The following is a 7,176-nucleotide window of genomic DNA, read 5'->3' as shown; positions in this document are numbered from 1 at the left end:
CATCACATCCACAATATGCCATATCAGATTTTGAATAGTTTATTTTCAATCCAAAAATCAGCTTACGCAAACATAAGATACACTTGAGATTGCACAGATTCAATCCTGGCATCCATAAAAACGATAGGACCATCAATATGATGAAGTGAGCTCAGAATTGATTGAAGAAGCTAGGTTGGTAAAAGTCTCCTGCTACGGATAGAAGAGTTCTTGGTTTAATCCTACTCACTCTGATATTTGGACAGGCTTCTATTTGACTTAATTCTCTTTCATAGATTTCTTTGTATTTCTTTGATATTATATTTTGATTTTTGTTTTCCGATGATGTTTAGATATATATTATTTTATATTGCTTTATTAGTTGCCATCAGAAAATATATTGCTTTATTAGTTAACTTGCTCATGTCATAGATTCATCGAGATCATTATACCTGCGTGGATTGAATCACTACGAGGGATTGTAATTTAGACACATTTCGTCAACCTAACCCACAAACATCCTGCTTTAAGTAGGGTTTGAGTTTGACATAAATAGACCTCGTCAATAAACAGATCAATATACCTATATCTATTTATTAAACAAGTCGTGTTCATGTTTAGACATTTAATCTGTTTATTCTATTTTGACTTGTTTAGTAATTAGGTAGATTCACGACCTGATATGTTTAACCTATTTAAAACCCACTTAATATGTTTCTGCTTGTATGATCTGTTGAGACAATTTAAATCTATTTAATCCCTTAGAAATTCGATTAATTTGTTTAACTTAATTTGACCCATTTAGCCAACTAGTTATGCTGGTTGGATGGATTACCTTTTTAATAAACAAGTTGGATTTGGATTTGAATTTTTTAACCTATTTAATAAATAGGTAGGATTGATAAACTTTTGACCCACCCAACCCACATCCGACCTAACCTATGTCTAACCGGGCCCACCTAGATTGACACTCCTAGTTTCTGAATCAGACAAAATTTCTGCCATCTTTTGATGTCCTGAATATCTAATAAAAAAAGCTTTAAATTTGGATTATATTCAATATTATCTTTTCTATTTTTTGTTTTGTATATTTTGCCAACAAACGTTAGCTCAATTTGATGGATGGGCACCTCTCTCGTGAATGGTAGGGGTGATAATGGAGGCCGGTAATCCCTAACCTGATGAGAACCAACCCAAGACATAGGTTCTGGTTATGAAAACTAAACTCAATAAGCTATCACTTGGGTCTAGGTTTCAACATTAGACTTGAAGTCATACTTGGTTGGATTTAGATTTAAGTAAATCTATACCCAGGACATCGAAATCAAAAATTATTAGATATACATACAAACATTCACATAAATATTTAAATATGTACTTATGCACATGTTTCTACTTTCTATGTGTAGGTATCAATTTTTTTTTCTTTTATTCATAAAAGAAATAAGATCAAATAGAGAGTGGCCAAATTCTAACCAACCTTGTTCACCAAATACTTGTTATGATTTGATATTTATATCAAGCTCGACTATTTCAGGATCTTTTCATGCTTCATGTTTTTGATCGCATGGATGCTAAATAATAAAGGTAATAATTGAATAATATACTATTAATATTTAACAAAAGTTTTAGATAATTAATTTGTTAAATATCTGATGTCTATGTTTCGATCGCAGATGGAATTTTAATTAGGTTTGGATTTGGATTTGGATCTACCAAAGAGATTTTGGGTTCTCATGTTGACATTATGCTCCATGGAGCACTCTTGGTTTCGTTACATTTCTGAACCAAATTGGGTCCACCTAACTTAATTCACAATACAATAACCCATGCATATTAAAATCAAACTGCCAAACCTATTGGACCACTTGAATCAATACATCAAAGCTAACCTGACTATCTTTAGGGCCCAATATGATTTAAACGCAACACCTCCTCTTATCAAAGTGCCACCTTGGGTCTATTACTGAAGAAAACACTACATTGTGAACAGATATCCTTTCTTTCTTCCTTTTTTGTTTAAGTACATCTAATGTCAAAACTGACCAATCTTGTTAGAATTTTTTGCATGAATACCTTCTTAAATATCAATTTTTACATGAATACCCTCTCATATTGATATTTGTATGTATATCATCGTAAAATACTTGTTTGCTATTCTACCCCTTTTTTTTCTTATTTTTGTATATATACTCACGCTATCTAACGTTGTTAAAAAATTAACGATTTCAAATTAAAATAACTTAAATAATTTTAATGAATAATGTGCAAAAAAAAATATTTATAAAGAGATCGTGATGGAGGACAAAAAAAATGTAATTTTAAAATTCTATTTTATTTTAGTTAAATAAATATGGTTTTTATTAATGGTGTTAGAAAAACGGTTAAATTAAGGATATTTGTGCAAAAAACAGAAAGTATAGAAATAAATATAAATTTGAAGAGATATTCATGTAAATTTAAATTTTTAGAAGAATATTCATGCCAAAAAATATATTTTTTTTATTTTTTTGCCTCATGAGTCATGACCACCTGAACGCCCTTTTAACCCAAATGCACAAACAAACCAGAAAAACTCTCCTCTTTTCCCTACCGCTCAATCCGGAGGTGATGGATGAGGTGGCCAACCACCCTGAAAGAATCTCTTGACACCAAGAACCAACGGAGCCCACTTCTCACCATCACTTTTTTTTTTTCAGAAGCTTCAGAAACTCCAAAAGTCAAGAACCCAACACCTCATTGCATCCTATAATAAGAGACCAAAAGAGAGAGAGAGAGAGAGAGAGAGAGAGAGAGAGAGAGAGAGGAAGAACAGAACTAAGGATGGATGATTTCAGCTTCCCCACCATTGCCGCAGACCAAGATTCCTTCTGCCAGCTCCCCTTCCCCTCCATCACCACCTCCTCCTTATGGTTCCTCTCCCCCGACACAAAGACCACCAATCTCCGAAGAAGGCTTCTCCATGGCAGAAGGAGCTGCTTCCAATATCACCAACACATTTAAAAGGAATCACAGGCCAAATTCTCCATCATTCAGCGACTGCGGCGACACTTCTATCGACTACCAGGAGAGGATGGACATGCTATGGGAGGGCTTTAATGATGAGCTCTATCAGGCCTCGCATAATCCGAAAAGAAGGCATTGTGGAGAAGAATTTGAAAGGATCAGCGGGCTGCTGCAAAAGGTTTGTTAACTGAAAAGGAGCAGCATGGAGCAGTCGAGCTCTGCTGGCTGCCGGCATTAGGTGTGTCGAAGAGCAGACGTGTGCTTCACCACAAAAAGCTTAGCTTGGGGGAGATGCTGAGGGTGTTGAAGAAGCTATTTGTGGTTCAGAAAACTCATTCTTCCAAGAGAAAGTCACAACAAAAAAGTTAGAAAAGTAAGTTGGACGGTTACTGAGTCCATGTATGAGATCTTGAAGAGTGCCATGGTAGCTAAAAGGAAGTTAAATCACAGCACCAATTGTGTTGCAACTGTTCTGAAATAAGCAGTAAAGGTTTTATTGCTGCCCATCTGTACAGCTTTAATTTGCATCAGTAATCAATATAAAATCGGAATTAGTGTTTCAATAAAATCGTCATAGGTTTTAATCAAGTGCAAGTGCCAACTCAACTCTTCTATGGCTTCAGATTTTTTTCGACAATTAATAGCTTGAGCTTCAGGGAAAAAAAAAACCTTAAATGTATCTCAACAGTATACGTTCTTGTGTTTCTCACTGCTGCTTTGCTTCACATTAGTTAAACAATAACTACGATTAGAAAACTTCTGAAATGAAATTTAACAGAAGGACCATATACATGATTATGTTGGGGTATTATACTTTGGTCCACTATACCCACCAATGCGATTTAATAACAAAAGAGCTATCTTTTATTCAACATCTGATGTCTGCCTACTTGTGGCGGCCCAATGTTCGCAAGAGGATTACTGATGACTTTGTCGGTCATGAGATGTGTTGTAGTCCCAAAAGAAATTAATTAAGGCAAAATTATTTAGCCTAGGGTCCATGACTGATGAGGTTTAGGACAAGGAACTACGATATTTCTCGAATGAGGAAGAAAAAATGTGTCCTTCTGAGTGGCACTTGTCAACTTGAACACAAAATACAAAGATCAGCCATGTGAAGAACCCCCAACAATCATAGGAATGTTCATAGCAGAACTTTGTTTAATGAGCCATTTTTAAATGCCAGGCTGGTCTTCCTCTGTAATTGTATTGTTATTGTTCAGCAGATGAGACTGAACCATGATAAAATATATAGGGAATTGAGATTTCCACACTGATTTGTTTATATCTGACTTAAATAGGTCTGGTTGGTAGATGATGCAAAGGTTCATTCTCATCTGACAGTCAAAAGTACAGAAAACAGAGAATGATATCAATAAAAAAATTATTTAAAGATAATAATAATGGGTCTATCATTGAGAGAAATGAAGAAGATCTGACGTTTGTGTTAAAAAAAAAACTAGGCTGCAAGAGCAGCATTTTCTAAGAAATCTAAGCACAATTCCATAAGTTTCAATCTAGTTACTGCACCTTAAATATTTTGGATGATATAAGCAACTAAATTAATTAAAAGTATGTGTTCCCTTTTTTTTTTGATAAAGATCATGGAAGGAGAAGATCGCCTTGATGCAAAAAACTACTTTTCAGAAAATGAACACTATGATAAATGTTTTTCCTAAGCAAGAAGCAAAAGAAAACCTACTGATCTTGGAGAGCAGGAAGCCTTTGCTCATGTGTGCATGTGGCGAGTGCGCATATGCGAGAGAGAGAGAGAGAGAGAGAGAGAGAAATGTAGTTGACAAAAACTTTTTCTTTAATACTTGTACTTGGTGAAGTGTTTATGTGACACAATAAAACTGAGTGTAAGATTGTGAAGAAGGCTAACATTCGACCTAGCAACCTTTTTTCGATATAAATTTGAGGTATGTATTACAAGATATTGATTAAACAACTATGTAGGAAGACAAAATATTTAATTATTTTACAATTTACTTGATATTGCGGGGTTATTTGGTAATAATATCCTTGGGCTAGAGCAAGGTTTATACAAAGCAAACACAACAAGCTATACTTCAGCTATAAAAGCATTTGACAATGAAAAAAAAAAAACTCATCGCCAAATTTGTATTCAAAGCTCCTTCGATAAAAATCTTCGACCATAACATGTCATCAAATACTTAGCATTTTGTGATGAAATTAGAATTGTTGCTAATACCTCCATAAATTGCGACAAGATATTTTGTCAAAAACGTGAAAAAAAATAGCACATCTACTTTTGTCACAAAGTTATTTTATGCTATGAAAGTGATTTTTTGTTTTCATGGCGAAAATACTTTTGTCATTGAATGTTTATGGCAACGAAGGTTCTATGGACGACAAGACTGTTCCGTAGTTTAAGCTTGTCTTTTTATTTAATTTCAAGTATATCTAAGTCTGACAGTAGATTCTTTGTTGTACAATGTCAATGTTTTCTATTGTATATTGCTAGAGATGCTTAGTTTTGGAAATTAACATGTTTTCCGAAGCTGAAGATATGAGTTTTTAACTAAAAGAATGAACGCACACGGACAAAGGCGGCATCCAAGTAGGCGATGCCGATCTCCAGCGGGGCACCCCCGATCGGAGCCCCCGCGGAGCCGACCAAATCCACCGGGGAAGCGGTGGCGCCGCCGTGTAGAAAGTTGCCCGCGTTCTGTATGAAGATATGACGCAAAGAACGAGGGGGATTATATAGGAGAAGAATGGGAGATGGAGAGGGGAGTTTCCGGGGAAGGAGGCGGCGATGGGGCTTACGATGGAGGGACGGTCACGGAGCAGAGGAGTCGGCCGGGCTCGACGAGGTCCACGCGGAGGCCATGGAGGACGAAAGAGTCGTAGAATTTTGAGGGGATCCAGCGACCGCCCCCAGCGACCGCTTCGCCGCTTCCAAGTCCATGGGAGTTTTGAAACAGGGGAGATCGATTTGGGGCTTGGTGGCAAGGCAAACTATTGTAAAGAATTATAAAATAAAAATAAAATATTCATTTATTTGTTTGCTTGTTTAGATCTTCATTTAAAATTTGGTATCATGCAGATGCTTGAGGATTAGTTTGACAGATTATTTAAAACAGATTTTTGTTTAAAAAATTAAATATCATATATGCTTCGGTTGTTTTGTAAATAAGGTGGTTGAAAAAAGAAGTTTAGAGAAAAAATAAAATTGTTTTTCTACTCTTTTACCCTCTACAAAATATCATCCTTAAGTAAATTTTATTAACTAAATTTAATAGTATCTTGATGAACAACTATGACGGATATAATATTACAACATATTCCCAACTTCAATTGATAATATAATATAAAAATTACGATCAATATTTTAGAAAACCTCATAGTTTAACAAAAATTCAAAAATTCAGTCACGAAGAACACTTCAAACTCTAAAATTTAGGCACCATGCACTATTTTTAATACACACTCTGCCTATTTTTGGAATTATTTGCTATAAAGTTTAAATTTGGGACCTTTTCTATAGAGATAAGTGCTATGTGCAAACTTGGGTTGAGTTTAACATGTAATCACCAGTTAAACCCATTTAAATTGGGTTGAGCTAGGGTAATCTCAGCCCAACTTCAAGTAATCTTGGTTAGGGTTGACCTTTAACTCAACCCTAATCCAACCCGACTTAACTCGATACATAATGGATATATGGATAAATAAATAATTCAGTACTTAACTGAGTTTGCATTCTTTGAGCTCAACTATCCCAATTGGGTCCCTTGGGTTCACTCCCAATTGGGTCCCTTGGGTTCAACTCTATGTTCAGCCCTTAGCTACAAGGGAAAAGAAGAAAGCCATCGAGTTCGTCATGGGTGACAAATGTCCCTTGGCCATCCAATATCAAGTTCACATCTGGTCTGTAACTTATCTATTTATATTTCTACTATTATAATAAAACTCTTGCAACCAAGTTATACCTTCTTTCTCTACAGTAATTATCAAACAGTCGTTGTACCCTCCACACCCAATTTTAGCACTTGATATCTCTCTCTCTAAATTAATAACCTTTTTGGTGAGATGTCTTGTCCACTGCTCACATCACAAGCATTATAATACTATGATGATGAGAACTCCGGAAGTGTGACTCCATCCAAGATATTTGACTTCAGTTTTCTTCTTTAATTGATATAAAAATGACCCTTCTGTTTAATT

This window comes from Phoenix dactylifera, unplaced genomic scaffold (assembly GCF_009389715.1).
Source record: "Phoenix dactylifera cultivar Barhee BC4 unplaced genomic scaffold, palm_55x_up_171113_PBpolish2nd_filt_p 001562F, whole genome shotgun sequence".
Lineage (NCBI taxonomy): Eukaryota > Viridiplantae > Streptophyta > Magnoliopsida > Arecales > Arecaceae > Phoenix > Phoenix dactylifera.
This window is presented reverse-complemented; position numbering follows the sequence as displayed.